This window comes from Staurois parvus, unplaced genomic scaffold (genome assembly GCF_062004578.1).
Source record: "Staurois parvus isolate SC_StPar_1 unplaced genomic scaffold, SC_StPar_1.0 ptg000662l, whole genome shotgun sequence".
In the NCBI taxonomy this organism is placed as follows: Eukaryota; Metazoa; Chordata; class Amphibia; order Anura; family Ranidae; genus Staurois; species Staurois parvus.
In genome coordinates, this window is record NW_028318458.1 from 1,836,057 (window position 1) to 1,852,324 (window position 16,268).

A 16,268-nucleotide genomic window follows, 5' to 3' on the forward strand; every position below is an offset into this window, starting at 1 on the left:
TTTATAAAATCCCTGCTCCACTTCATTCATTTGATAAAACTTTAGCTGTACTCTATTTATTTGAAATTTTCCAGCTTAGCTGTAAGTAGTTAATTTAATTTAGTTTTTTTTTTATAACAGCCTGGCTCTATTTTTATATATTTTATAAATGTCGAGCTCTTTTGTGCAACCTCACTGTAAGGGAGAATTTTCTAATTTTCCTGGAGTTGTTCTTTTACTAATGTTTTTCTGATACATTGTCCACTAGTAGAGGCTGGGGTGTTCTTTCTTTTGCAACTTGCCCGGCTAGTTGTGGGTTCGAGCCCCACGGTGGGCGAGTGTTTCTTGCTCTTACACATTATTATTATTATTATTATTATTATTATACAGGATTTATATAGCGCCAATGGTTTGCTCAGCGCTTTACATTATAGATTCAGACCCCATGCACACGGGGCGTTTTAATAATGCTGGTAGCATTAGCTGTGTAAAGTCACGTTAAAATTGCAAGTTTTTCAGTGTTTTTTAGCATTTTTGCATTAGAATTTGACCATGTTTTTCTGCATTTGTGTTTTTAGCGGGTTTTTTTAGCAAAAAAAATGTTTCAAATTTGCACAGCAGCTCCATGCACACGGGACATTTTAATAACGCTGGTAGAGTTAGCTGTGTAAAGTCACATTAAAAAAATGCTAATTTTTCAGCATTTTGTAGCGTTTTTGCATTAGCGTTTTGCAGCGTTTTTCCACATTTGCGGTTTTAAATTTTTTTTTTAACAAAAATAATATTTTGTTTGCTAAAAAAAATCCAAAAACGCTGGTTTGCCGCGTTTTATAGCGTTAAAGCGTTTTTGCATTAGTGTCTTGCAGCATTTTTCCACATTTGCAGTTTTTAGCATTTTTTTTTACCAAAAATAATAATTTTTTTCCTAACAAAAATCCAAAAACGCTGGTTTGCCGCGTTTTTTAGTGTTAGAGCATTTTTACAGCTAAAAAACTCCCCTAGAAACCCACTAGTTCTGTGTTTTCTTCCATCCAAAGAATGCCCCAGCCAAAAAAACGCTGATTGCAGTCTATGTGTGCATGGACACATAGAATAACATGCTGAGGGGTTTACTGGCTGTAGAAAAAAAAACGCCGAAAGCCAAAAACAGCCGCTGTAAAAACGTCCCGTGTGCATGAGGACGTAGTCTTAGCATTTTTTTGGCAGGGGCGTTTTTTGGCTACAAAAAAAAAACCCATAAAAAATCCCAGAATTAGTGGTTTCTAGAGGAGGTTTTTAGCTGTAAAAATGCTCTAACGCTGAAAAACGCGGCAAACCAGCGTTTTTGGACTTTCTTTGAGCTAAAAAAAATATTATTTTTGGTAAAAAATAACGCTAAAAACGCAAATGTGGAAAAACACTGCAAAAACGCAAAAAACATGCCTTTTTAACGTGACTTTACACAGCTAACTTTACCAGTGTTATTAATCGCCCCGTGTGCATGGAGCCTTAGACTGCTGCGCAAATTTGGAGCATGACTTTAAAAACCGCCATTTTCCCATCTTCTGTGAATAGGACAGATATATTTCATACGGGAGTAAAGTAATACAACAGTGAAAGATTTCTTTTTCCCATTTGGTAGACTTTGACTTGATTTTTTCCCTAGTTCAGTGCTCTGTACAGAATCATACAATAAAAATATAAAGTAACAATAAAAGTGTAATAAAAGGTATCAATTGTAGCGATATTTGTGGCATTATAGCCTAAGAAACATGCAGATGGTTGTTTCTTTTTTGTTTATTAAATGTTAATGATTTTGAAGTTGCAGCTCATAGTGACCTATCAGAAGTCCAGCTGTTACCTCTGTGAGTGTATAAACTGTACACAACTCATGTCATAGGAAGGGAAAGTTTCATGGTAGTATGAGTCTCCCATTTCACATGTGTAGTTTCGCTCTCACACAGAGCGCCCGGATAGCTCAGTCGGTAGAGCATCAGACTTTTAATCTGAGGGTCCAGGGTTCAAGTCCCTGTTCGGGCGTGTAGATCTTTTCTCAAACTTTGCTGTGCTTTATGATAGACTATTTCGATAGAAGTCAGCCATTCTTCAGGGCTGGTTCACTCTCTAGAAACGCAGTCCGGCATGCGTTTTTGGCTCGTTCCGGTGCATTTTTTAAGTGTTTTTGACACATTCCAGTTCGTTTTTTCTGCATTCCAGTTCATTTTGTCCCCTCTCTTTTTCTTCAATTTAAATAAGGACATGTGCGTTCCGGTGCGTTTTTGATGCGTTTTACCGCATTCCGGTACAGTTCTTTACAGAAAAAATGCAGCCTGTTCTACTTTTTTTCTGCATCTGGAACGCACTGGAAGTGCAAGCACTGATGTGAACAATGGCATTGACAACCATGTAACCTACTTTCTGTGCGTTTTGGATGCAGAAAAAAAAAACGGAAACGTATGTAGTTTGAACTGAACCTCAATATGCCCTGCACTGCCTCTGTGACTTGTACAACGTCCAACCTAGCTCACTAGAATGCTGGGAAAGAGGACACTGGCCATGCTGTTGTGCCTATTGTCAATGCTGGATCTGGCATTTGTTTTGTTAAATATGCAAAAATGATCAAACACAGTACATGCAACTTCATACACGATAATCCCAAGATCCTGCAAACAAAGTTTTACCTTGAATGTACTAAGGGCACTCCTACACTTGTCTTGACCCCGAAAGAGCAATCTGCATTGATTCTCTCTTCAGAACTCTTATGACAAGCAGGGAGCAGGGTATATGTCGCCTCTTCACCCCCTGTGTGAGCCTCTAAGGGCCAGTTCACACTATAGAAATACAGTCCAGATGTGTTCCGGATGCGTTTTTTGCATGTGCGTTTTTGGCTCATTCCGGTGCGTTTTTGATGCATTCCAGTTATTTTTTCCCCTCTCTTTTTCTTCAATTTAAATAGGGACATATGCATTCCAGTGTGTTTTTGGTGCGTTCCAGTGCATGTTTTATGCATTCCAGTTCATTTTTCTCCTCTCTTTTTCTTCAATTTAAACAGGGACATATGCATTCCAGTGCATTTTTGGTGTGTTCCAGTGTATTACGGTGCGTTTTTGATGCATTTTACTGTGTTCCAGTATGCAGGGCATCATGTTGACACAATAGTCAGGGTCAGGGTGGCCGGGATGCCAAGCGAACACAATGGTCAGGGTGTGCAGGACACCAGGTGGACACAATAGTCAGGGTGTGCAGGACACTGGGTGGACACAAAGGTCAGGGTGTGCAGGACACTGGGTGGACACAAAGGTCGGGGTGTGCAGGACACTGGGTGGACACAAAGGTCAGGGTGTGTGGGGCTCCAGGTGGACACAATATTCAGAGTCAGGGTGTGCAGAATGCCAAGCAAACACAATGGAGGACACCTTGTGGACACAAGGGTCAGGGTGTGCAGGACACCAGGTGGACACAAGGGTCAGGGTGTGCAGGACAACAGGTGGACACAATTGTCAGGGTGTGCAGGACACCGGATGGACACAATGGTCAGGGTCTGCAGGGCACCAGGTAGACACAATAGTCAGGGTGTGCAGGACACTGGGTGGACACAAAGGTCAAAGAGTGTGGGGCTCCAGGTGGACACAATATTCAGGGTCAGGGTGTGCAGGACACCAGGTGGACACAATGGTCAGGGTGCGCAGGACACCAGGTGGACACAAAGGTCAGGGTGTGCAGGACATCAGGTGGACACAAAGGTCAGGGTGTGCAGGACATCAGGTGGACACAATGGTCAGGGTACGCAGGACACCAGGTGGACACAATGGTCAGGGTGTGCAGGACGCCAGGTGGACACAATGATCAGGGTGTGCAGGATATCGGGTGGATACAATGATCAGGGTGTGCAGGACACCGGGTGGACACAATGGTCAGGGTGTGCAGGACGCCAGGTGGACACAATGATCAGGGTGTGCAGGATATCGGGTGGACACAATGGTCAGGATGTGCAGGACACCGGGTGGACACAATGGTCAGGGTGTGCAGGACACCGGGTGGACACAATATTCAGGGTCAGGGTGTGCAGGACGCCAGGTGGACACAATATTCAGGGTCAGGGTGTGCAGGACGCCAGGTGGACACAATATTCAGGGTCAGGGTGTGCAGGACACCAGGTGGACACAATGGTCAGGGTGTGCAGGACGCCAGGTGGACACAATATTCAGGGTCAGGGTGTGCAGGACGCCAGGTGGACACAATATTCAGGGTCAGGGTGTGCAGGACACCAGGTGGACACAATGGTCAGGGTGTGCAGGACACCAGGTGGACACAATATTCAGGGTCAGGGTGTGCAAGACACCAGGTGGACACAATATTCAAGGTCAGGGTGTACAGGACACCAGGTGGAAAATTGGCCTTGGCAGGAAGGGAGTAAAAGTGTCCGGTAGGCAAGTGGTTAATAAAGTCCTTCTTACGGCTAGATTCATATCTATGTGGGTGGTGCACAAATTCCTGCAGCTGCACCCACCCACACAGGGTAATGAATGACCCGGCAGATGGGTGCCATAAATCTTAATGGCATGCTCAGGAAATCGCACCGCACTGGGATCTTCGGTTTCCTGCATGTCACGGGGCACAGTAGCCTATTCAAGTGACAACAACATATCTCAGGGAATAGCTGTGTGTCCTAAGACAAAGGTTTCTACTATCACTGAGCAGAAGAGTGTATAATGGCAGGTCGCCAGCGGCAGCAGCTTTTACATCTTTCGGCACAGCCAGCGATTATCGGCGGTGATCTCTTCTGGATGCAGTTATGTGTGTCCAACAGGTAATCTCTAGCTGTGCCGACAGCTGCAAATACCTGCGACTGCCAGCAACTAGTCATTATAGTGAATGGGGCCAGCAGCCGCACCTAGCAGGAATCAGAACTTGCATATGAACATTTCAGATTCCGGGCAAAAAAATTCCCAGGCAAAAACGTGAGGATGGGTGTGAAAATTCTTCTAGCTTTCCTTGGGTTGTGTCGTACACATGTACACTCACCGGCCACTTTATTAGGTACACCTTGCTAGTATCGGGTTGGATCCCATTTTGCCTTCAGAACTTCCTTCATTCTTCGTGGCATAGATTCACCAAGGTGTTGGAAACATTCCTCAGAGATTTTGGTCCATAATGACATGAGTTACTGTTGCCTTTCTATCTTCTGGAACCAGTCTGCTCATTCTCCTCTGACCTCTGATATCATCAAGGCATTTTCCTCCACACATCTGCCGCTCATTGGATATTTTCTCTTTTTCAGACCATTCTCTGTAAACCCTAGCGATGGTTGTGTGTGAAAATCCCAGTAGATCAGCAGTGTTTGAAATACTCAAACTAGCCCGTCTGGCACCAACAACCATGCCATGTTCAAATTCACTTAAATCCCCTTTCTGATACTTGGCTTGAGCTACAGTAAGTTGTCTTCACCACGTCTAGATGCCTAAATGCATTGAGTTGCTGCCATGTGATTGGCTGAATAGCAATTTGTGTTACTAAGCAATTGAACAGGTGTACCTAATAAAGCGGCCGGTGAGTGTATATGCGCCTATTTGTGTGTATGCGAGCAAAATCCTGTGCAACAGCAGATTTCTGTACTTTTTTTTTGAAGTTTACATGCCTGTGTGTAGAAGCTCATTAAAAACAATAGGCTGCATTTAGATCAATAAAAAAAATGCCCAAATGCCAACAAACATGGCATTTTTTAGGTGTCCATGTGCAAGTGACCTTAAAATGTTTGTGAAATCGTTTATGATAGATGACTTCCATCGGCAGCATCGGCTATGGAAAGCTGGACTCGCAGGTACCTTTGAGGATGCCTAGGCAGGGGCGGACTGACCATTTGGAAACTCAGGCACTGCCCGAGGGCCCGGGGTCAGTAGGGGGCCCAATGAGATGCCCCTGGGACCTTTTTCATAGGCTTTTTTGAGTTTGGGCAAGGACACAGGGGCCCCATGATCCCCTATTGCCTGGGGGCCCCATGAGTTGTCAGTCCGCCCCTGTGCCTAGGAGATGGCACGTAGTTTGTTAGACTGAGACACGGTTAACAGACAAAGATGTTCTGCTAGTGGTGAAAGAGTTAAGCCTAGGTTAACATACATGCGGTGCGGTATATCGCATGTGATTCGCACAGGAACCACACCGCATTCCTGTGCGAATCACATGTGATTTGTGTGTGATGCGACTGGAGCCATACATTTTGTATGGCTCTAACCCAGTGTTTCTAAACTCCAGTCCTCATGGACCCCCAACAGGTCATGTTTTCAGGATTTCCATTATTTTGCACAGGTGATTTGATCAGTTTCACTGCCTTAGTAATTACCACAGCTGTTTCATCTGAGGGAAATCCTGAAAACATGACCTGTTGGGGGTCCATGAGGACTGGAGTTGAGAAACACTGCTCTAACCGCACCCGCACCAAAAATGTGACGGACTCTTTTTTTGGTCCGCACTAGAATCGGATCGAATGGGTAATCACACCTATGTGATCCAATTCTGCACATCGCACCGGACTGATTTCAGAGTGTTGTTAACATACACACCCGCAGTTCACATAAATGCGGTGCGGTACAATCACATGTGATTTGCACAGGAACCTCACCGCATTCCCGTGAAAATCACATGCGATTTGTGTGCGGTGCGATTGGAGCCATACATTTTTTATGGCTCTATTTGCACCTCACCCGCACCAAAAACGTGAAGGACCCTTTTTCTGGTCTGCACTAAAATCTGATCGCACGGGCATTCACACCTATGCGTTCCGACTCTGCACATCGCACTGCGTTTTGTGGACCGCTTTCCACTTAACATACACTCCCGCAATGGTTCGCATGAACGGGGCACAATTCTGATGGGGTGTGGAATTCGCACAGAAAACGCTGCGAATTCCGCACTGCATTACTGTGAACCCGGGCTGAAGGACACAGAAAGCAGGCTGAAAGAGGTAAATAAACAAGCTAAAAGGTATACACTGCACAGAAATTTGGGGAAAAGATTTACTGGAACAGACTAAGGCAGGGGTGGACAACTGTGGCCCTCCAGCTGTTGTAGAACTACAAGTCCCATGAGGCATTGCAAAACTAACAGTTAGAAGCATGACTCCCAAAGGCAGAGGCATGATGGGACTTGTAGTTCACCACCAGCTGGAGGGCCACAGTTGCCCACCCCTGGACTAAGAGGTTGGGAGCATTAATAGGTAGGCAGCAGATGAGGAATGTTAGTGGATCACAGAAAACAGAATAGTTGATTTCAGAGAACATGTACACTATAGACATCAAGAGAAACACAGGAATGGCTACTAATATAGCTGGGGATGGCTGTAGGATAGCAGGAAGCAGAGCTGCCTCGTTAGCGCAGTAGGTAGCGCGTCAGTCTCATAATCTGAAGGTCGTGAGTTCGATCCTCACACGGGGCACATGTGCTTTTTTTTTTATCTCAGCAGTTTACTGTCACCTATTTTTAAGCGTTTCCTTTACACATATTTCTTACTGGTAAATGTAATGTAAACGGAAACTGCATTCTCCTACACTTAACATACCTTCATTATTTCTTTCCTTTTTTCTCAGAAACACAATTTGAAATAAATCATCAGAGCGTTAACACCATGACTTATAGATGATTGATCTCAAAGGAATTATACATTTTAATGAGCATAAGAATATGTACATAATAATAAAAAAAGTGAATAATTAAAGTAATTGGAGAAAAAATTCTGCTCTTCCCATACCGGGAGTCGAACCCGGGCCGCCTGGGTGAAAACCAGGAATCCTAACCGCTAGACCATATGGGAGATCTGATATAGATGGCAGTCTCAAGTTCAGGTGAGCATTTCAGTGTTTGAGCCACTACATGGCTGTAAACTTCATGCCTAGGGGATTTATGAACATAAGTCGTATGTTTTTTAGCAAAGTCTGAGCAGCGCTTTACAAAATGAAGGTAAACATTACAGTTACAATACAATGTGGTACAAGAGGAAACAGAGGACTCGGCTCGTTAGACCTCACAATCTAGGAGGAAGGATTCAGTGATACAAAAGGTAATAGCAGTGGGGGATGAGCTGATGGAGGAAATAAATAACAGTTTACTAGGTAGAAGCAGGGTAGGCTTCTTTATAGAGAAAGGTTTTCAGGGATCGTCTAAAGGTGGATAGATTAGGAGACAGCCGGACAGATTGGGGTAGGGAGTTCCATACGTTGGGAGAAGCTCAGGAGAAGTCCTGGAGGCGAGCATGGGAGGAGGTGACACGGGAACTAGAGAGCAGAAGGTCTTGGGAGGATCGAAGAGAGCGGTTTGGTTGATATTTTAAGACCAGGCTGGTGATGTAGCTGGGGGCAGAGTTGTGGATGGCTTTGTAAGTTGATATTAGTATTTTGAATTTTTTTCTTCTCAAAAGCACCTCTAATGCAGGCCATAGACGGGTCGAAAATCTGCAGATTTTTCGGCCAAAAAAAAAATCTGCCGATTTTCGCACCGTTATTAGGTTAATTAGTTGACCGTTTTTCGGGGTTTTAGCACATATTTTTTATCGGTGAAGTTGGAAAAAAATCGGCTGATTTTGCCGATCGGCCAATTTTCCCAGCAATGATGGGCAAATCAGCTGATCTTTTTACCGATTAAAAAATCTGCGCATGAGCCGTGGCCTGCAAGAAGAAGAAGAAAAAAAAGAGGAAGAAAAGAAGAAGAAGAGGAAGAAGAAGAAAAAGAAGAAGAAGAAGAAAAAGAGAAGAAGAAGAAGAAGAAGAAAAAAACAATAAGAATTCCAGTCCGCTATTATATTTGACATAAAAAAGTATTGCGGTTGCAACAATGTATCTATTTGTATCCGAATAAAAACATCTGTATCTGAAATGGATACAAATGGATACATTGTTGCAACCGCAATACTTTTTCATGTCAAATATAATAGCGGAGCTCTCTGCAAGGGACAGAAATCATTAAATGCCGGCCGTAGATGGGACGAAAATCGGCCAATTTTTACCTTTGGTGGTAATGTCGGCTTATTGAACGACCGATTTTTCTTTTTTTTTTAAAAAAAAAACGGCCATTTTTTGACCCGTCTATGGCCTGCATTAGGCTCCATTCTCACTAGGGTGTTTCAAATCATGGGCGGAATCCCAGCGGTTTTGCCCCAAGATTCGAAAATGTGCTGTATGAATGTGAAAACGTACATTCGCGTGTTCAGGTGCCATTCATTTCAATGGCACCTGAAAACACAGGGCATGTTTGCTGCGATCGCAGCGCATTTTCCCATGCAACAAATGCGCTGCGATTGCTCAAAAAAAATCGTGGGGTGCATGACAACCAAAAATGGTTCTGGAACTGTTTTTGGGCATCCCGCGATTTGGAGTCTTGTTACAGAAGATAGCATAAACCTTTGTCTTGAGACATACAGCTATTCCCAAAAATGTTGTCGGTCACTACACAATAGATGAAATAATCATGATCATCTAGTTATCACTGCGCATGTTGTCATTTTTTGGTATCCTGCTTAGATCTTCATTACTCTATGCCAACGTCATTTATAATAAATTGATTTATGCAGTTATAGATCCTATTATTTGTAGGAAGAAGGAGTTGAGGATATCCCATGGACACCATAATGCTTTTGTGCCATACAGTCAATCTAGAGGTGAGTTAGTGAATAATCTGTACTAAGGCCAATGTCAGACAGGTCTTTACCAATCCAATTTGTCGAAATCATGTAACAGAGTGTTCCTTTTCAAGTATAGTTTTCACTTTCAACCACTAGATTTAGGCACAAATATATCAAACTTCCGGTTGAGGAGTGCACACTCATCACTTTATAGCAGTAAACTCATCCCATAATTCATAGCCCCAATCAGGGGCGGACTGACCATCTGTAAACTCGGGCACTGCCCGAGGGCCCGGGGTCAGTAGGGAGCCCCATGAGATGCCCCTGGTACCTTTTTCATAGGCTTTTTTGAGTTTGGCCAAGGACACCCCTATTGCCCAGGGGCCCCATGAATTGTCAGTCCACCCCTGGCCCCGATACAGACATGTAGCCCATGAAAAGCCACTTTCAGAGGTTTTCAGGTGTGTCTTAATGCGCCTGCTGCTATCCAGTTACCTGTGCCTTTGATAAGGCTCTGTAGGACCCTTCAAGCCAAGGAGCCACCCTTAATAATAACGAGCCTACCTCAAACACAGGACTGTATAAGCGCAGCATAAGAGACCAGTCAAAATTCTGTAAAACATCAATTTTATTATACAATTCTATATAAAGATGATTACAAACAGCATAAAGCTCCCCTATACAATGGGGAAAAGCCCTCCATATAAATCTGAATAACTCTGGAAGCTGACTCAACCACATGTAAAGAATAGAATGGTGAAAGTCCAATATGGATACATTGCATTCTTCCAGTGTGTGAAGGTCAACACGTTTCGCCAGTGTTCTGCTTCTTCAGGACCCGGGTAAATGATGAGGGCATAACTATGTAAAACAACAACATATTAGTTATCATACAAAATTATAAAAATAATAAACAAATCACAGTAGACGAAAAAATGCATGCTCACACAGTCTGATCTATATGGCAGGGCACTCAATCAACGGTCCCAGGGTAGGCACAGGGGCATCAGGGACCCAACAAACCCACCCAGGAGAAAGGGAGGCGGTCAGGACAGAAATCTAAATGTGTAAACACATGAAAGATATGTAGCACAATAGCCTACAATAGTAAAGGAGGGTGCTAGAAAGTGTAAAATATACAAACCACCTACTATTATTATTATACAGGATTTATATAGCACCAATAGTTTGCTCAGCGCTTTACAATATAAAAGAATGGATGTCAACATATCGGCCTGATGGTCAAAGACCAAGAGGAAGGAAGGCCATCATATGTCGAAGATATGTAAAACAGTACTAAAGAGGACTCTCAATATTCTATTCTTTACATGTGGTTAAGTCAGCTTCCAGAGCTATTCAGATTTATATCGTGGGCTTTCGCCCCCACTGTGTAGAGAGAGCTCTATGCTGTTTTTAATAATGTTTTACATAGAAATGTATAATAAATTTGATGTGTTTTGGAACTTTGACTGGTCTCTTATGCTGTGCTTATATAGTCCTCTATCAGAGATAGGCTGGTTATCGTTAACCAGCTTCTACCTTTGTTCTATATATTTTGGATGAGGCACATAGAAAGTCTCTTTTTCTTCATTACAACAGAAGGTGATCAAGGATGAAAAGAGAGGATAAGATTGCAAAAACATCAGAAGCAGCAGACAATGTGAATCTGTTTTTCTAGGTTAAATGACACCCAGCATCATCCAACCCACTTCATGTGAGCCCAGGCACCCTGTCGGTGCATCATCAACCAGGCTTGAGCTCAGAGAACTTCTGGACAGAGCAGCATTCTTTAGAGAGAAAATGCCCTGGGATTGGTCATTGATGGATTCATTGTACTTTGGAAATCTAGCTATATTCAGCTCACTGGACCCCCCATCAGTTTAATTGGATCATGCATATGTGTAAGTGTACATAAACATTTGTGTTTTCATTCTGAAGAATTTCTGTAGGATCAGAATGCAATGTTCAAACCTTCACCAGGAAAGGAAGACTTAGGGATATATACCTAAGATATTGCCCATCTTCCTGGTGCTTCATGTCAGTATACAATGGGATTTAAATATCAGACAGAAATGAAGGGATACAGTTCCCTGAATTTTTATTACGTGTAGAATTATCTAGAACTGACCTTTCAAAAATCAAGAATGGTAAAACAGGCTGGAACTAACCTGACAGGGCTCATAAAGGTGTGTACCATGAACCATGTTGCTGCCCATAGTGTAGTCATGCCCCTGGTGGGGTGCACTCAGGATTGCTTCCAGAACTGGTAGGTCTTTTAACCTGTAAGAATTCATCATGGTTTTAACTTGCCAGGCAGAAATGGTTCTTGATGTTGCTCCTTGACTTTTCCTCTCAGTGATCAACACCTAAATCTTTTTAAAGGGTGCAAGATCTCTGTCTGTGTGCCAAATGGCACCCAGATGGCTGATACTTGAACTCTTAAAGAGCTAGTCCTTGGCATAGACCAGAATGGGAAAAGTCGAAAAGTTGATTTACTCTCATACTGAAAGAATTAAATGAGTAGAAAATGTAGCCATATTCAGTAATATGTTGCATTAGTGGATGTCTTACTTGACTATAGGAAAGTCTCATTGACACCTTTGGAACATCCCATACTGGTTAGTTTCCTCCTCTCAATCTATTTGCCATCAGGACTGTATTCTGTGATATGTTGCGTTGTTTGACGTCTTCCTTGATTTAAGCAGAGTCTCAACGACTCTTTTGGAACATCCTATAATGGGTAATTTCTTGCGCTCATTAGAGTTTGTTTTTGATAAACTCTAGTAAATGTAGCCATATTCTGTAATATGTTGCATTGGTTGATGTCTTACTTTATTTTAGGAAAGTGTCAATGACACCTTCAGAATATCCCATACTGGTTAATGTCCTCCTCTCTTTGCTATAAGGTCAAACTTCTGTGTGCAGGTATAAAAAAAAACTGTTTTTGGGAGAGCAGACTTGATTATAGTGGGATCTTCAAGGGATACTTCCATGCTGAGATCTAGAAGCTTCGGAAACCCCGGCCTGTTTGGAATAAAGACTAGCACAGTTACTGGTTATGGCTTTAAATAAAAACTGATGATGGGGTGGGAAATAATACCTCAACCGAAGGGTCTATTCATGATTCAAGACCACCTTACTAACCGCTCCGTTTCTGCCACCCCTCTCTGCCAATCCCTCCACTGGCTCTCGATTGCCCAACGGATAAAATTTAAAACGCTAACACTGACGTATAAAGCTGTTCATAATACTGCCCCAAACTACATCACCGATCTTGTCTCTAAATACCACCCAAAACGTACTCTCCGCTCCTCACAAGAACTCCTACTCTCTAGCTCCCTGGTCTCCTCCTCCCATGCTCGTCTCCAGGACTTCTTCAGGGCTTCCCCCATCCTCTGGAACTCCCTACCCCAATCCACCAGCCTATCACCTACTCTGCTCACCTTTAGGTGCACCCTGAAAACCTATCTCTTTAGAGAAGCCTACCCCGTCCTCAGTTAATTACTGAACTCCTCCACTCTTCCTACCACTCCATCCCCCACAGCTATTTCCTGCTGTTCCACTATCCCCTCCCTCCTAGATTGTAAGCTCCAAGGAGCAGGGCCCCTGTAATCCCTTGTGTATTGAATTGTATTGTTATTGTACTGTCTTGTGTACTGTCTCCCACCATAATGTAAAGCGCTGAGCAAACTGTCGGCGCTATATAAATCCTGTATAATAATAATAATAATGATGTTGTATATCTATCCATTCTGCTGCAGGAAACATAACAATAAGCATTTATGGTCACTGTATCCTCCAAGTAAACCCTTTAACGGTATAGCTGGCTCTGTTTACTTGGAGGATACAGTGACCATATATGAAAGGTGGATTATCCATAGAGGAGAGGCCACCATTTCACCCCAGGAGATGCCTGTTTGACCTGTTTTCTATACTGGTCCATATGTGAAGGTGAGGGTCCACCTATTTCATATGGTCACCATGGTGATGCACATCATTTATAGATTTACTGCACCAGGATAGTGGGCCTACTCTCCAGTAGGAATACGTTCTTCCCACTAACATTGTTGAAGAGATTTTCCTTCTTTTGGACTTATATTGAGTTTTTTTACATGTTTTTTGGATTTATATGTATGTTATGTTTAGTGTTTTTGAAGATCGCAGCACTACACACTGGTTTATTATTTCACATGTGATGAACACACACTTTATGTGTTTGCAGCAGCTCGTATTCACAATTGTTTCACTATTTATTTAATTATTTGGCAGCGCACAATTTCTTAACACTTATATATTTGTAATCTGAAAGACTAGATAACTCAGTCCCTTCACTACAAAAAGGTCCAAGCAAATATATTTGTTACCAATAATGAGATTCTGGTGAAGGAAATGATGTAGACAGATCACATTGGGGTTAGGTTAGAGGCGCACTGTACTAACTGTGAAAAAAGTTTTATGTCAATAAATGAATTAACTCTAACAGTCAATAACTGCTAATCTTTTGTTGGGAGGAAGAAAAATAGAGCATTGGCTAACTAAAACTGCCGTGACCCGGATTCGAACCGGGGTTGCTGCGGCCACAACGCAGAGTACTAACCACTATACGATCACGGCTAGCTGCTTAGCTTGCTGGTTATGAAGCTGACAGTAACGGCTCTTTAACCACTTGACCTCCAGAGGATTTACCCCCCTTAATGAACAGGCCTCTTTTTGCTACTCGGCGCTGCACTAATTCAACTGATAATTGCGCGGTCATGCAATGCTGCACCCAAACAAAATTTACGTCCTTTTTTTCACACAAATAGAGCTTTCTTTCGGTGTAATTTGATCACCTGTGCGCTTTTTATTTTTTACGCTATAAACAAAAAAAAAGCCAAACATTTTGAAGAAAAACAATATTTTTTAATTTCAGCTATAAAAAATATATAGTAAACTCAAAGTTAGTTATAAATTTAGGCCAAAATGTATTCTGCTACATGTTTTTGGTAAAAAAAATCCCAATTAGTATATATTGATTGCTTTGTGTGGAAGTTATAGCGTCTACAAACTATGGTAGAAATACTGCAATTTACGCCATTTTTCTGCTATACAGCGCTGCGCTAGTTTAACGGACAATTGCGAGGTCATGCAATACGGTACATAAATGAAATTCACTTCCTTTTTTTCCCCATAAATTGAGCTTTCTTTTGGTGGTATTTGATTGCCTGTGCAGTTTTTATTTTTTGCGCTATAAAAAAAAAGGCTGACAATTTTGAGGAAAAAAAAACAATATTTCGGACTTTTTGCTATAAAACATGTCCAGTAAAAAAATGCAAAAATCAAGTTTAGTCATAAATTTCTGCCAAAATGCATTCTGCGACATGTCTTTGCTAAAAAAAAAAACAAATACGTGTAAATTAATTGGTTTACGTGAAAGTTATAGCGTTTACAAATGGCGGGAAAGATACTGGGATTTTTAGGGGTTTTTTTATACTAATAATGGCGGCGATCAGTGAATAATGGCGGCGATCAGTGACTTATGGCAGCAACCAGTGACTTATGGCGGGACTGCGGGACTGCGGTGGACATTCTGACATTAGGGTGGTACTGACTTGGGGTCACTGACATCCCCAAAAACACTAATACAGTGATCAGTGCAAAAAAAAAGAACTGACACTGTACTAATGGCAATGGGGAGGAAGGGGTTAACTTTATTTTGCAGGGAAGGGTTATCTGTGTGAGGGGAGTGTGGCAGGGCGACAAGTGGTTAAAGACTCTTTAATGATATAACAATTTATATTTTAAACCTGAACTTTCCCCTCAACTTTGCAATACAGACTCTAGAGATAATACTATATTTCTGTAAAGTACCCAATAACAACTTAAAGTACATAAACCATAGGCATCGGGTTCACATTACTTGTCTCTTAAAAGCTCATCTTCTTTCAGCTGTCAGGTTGTAAAAACATTTTGGTGCACCCTACATAAGTGTAATGTAAAGTATTGATGGTTTTCTCCATCTAGCGGTCAACACTACTAAGTACAATGTTATCCCACTAGAGTAAGTGCACGAGCAACCTCCACAAACCTGCAAGGGGGGCCCCAAGGTTTCTACTTCTTAGGGGATGCTGCAGAGTTTTTTCTGGTACTGATTCAGGGGTTTACACCTGTGTGCATGCTCAATGTTACACAAGAACAGCGAACACCCACCTACTACCAGTGTACAGCCTTTTGCTGGCTAATTTACTCATCTCAATCTCTTTGCCATCAGGACTGTATTCTGTGATAAATTGCATTGGTTGTTAGCACCCTTGATTTTAGCAGAGTCTCTCTGATTATTTTTAAACATTTTGGTTTTGGGGTAGTAGGTTTGATTCTGAAGGCATCTCCAAAGGGCAGTTCAATGCTGAGATCTAGAAGCATCAGAAGCTACAACCAAAGTTCCATGAGGTCTACTTCTGGGGTACCCCATTAAACGTTATGGAGTAGAACATGGTTTCCTTTAAGGACCATTCATTCTGAACTATCATTTCACTGCTGAGGAGATCTGCTAGATCAGATTTTGCAAGTGTGATTGCACCCATGTCATTAGAGGTTCCATTTTGAGAAGAACTTGAGCAAAGAGGAGCATGTCATTCAGGTAATAAAATGCTCTAAACCCCTTCTCTTACAACAATGGATGACCCATAACAGCACCTTGGAAAATGTTCTTGGTGTAGTT

At 42.3% G+C, this 16,268-nt stretch overlaps 4 non-coding genes across 4 annotated transcripts; 2 read left to right on the top strand and 2 right to left on the bottom strand.

Moving 5' to 3' along the window:
• The first annotated feature begins 1,925 nt into the window (after positions 1–1,925).
• Positions 1,926–1,998, top strand: TRNAK-UUU (transfer RNA lysine (anticodon UUU)). The gene has a single exon. It is a non-coding gene; the product is annotated as a tRNA-Lys (tRNA).
• Positions 1,999–7,317: 5,319 nt separating this feature from the next.
• On the top strand, positions 7,318–7,390 carry TRNAM-CAU (transfer RNA methionine (anticodon CAU)). Its single transcript has one exon. It is a non-coding gene; the product is annotated as a tRNA-Met (tRNA).
• Positions 7,391–7,693: 303 nt separating this feature from the next.
• Positions 7,694–7,765, bottom strand: TRNAE-UUC (transfer RNA glutamic acid (anticodon UUC)). The gene has a single exon. It is a non-coding gene; the product is annotated as a tRNA-Glu (tRNA).
• A 6,345-nt stretch (positions 7,766–14,110) lies between these two features.
• TRNAH-GUG (transfer RNA histidin (anticodon GUG)) lies at positions 14,111–14,182 on the bottom strand. The gene has a single exon. It is a non-coding gene; the product is annotated as a tRNA-His (tRNA).
• Positions 14,183–16,268: the final 2,086 nt, after the last annotated feature.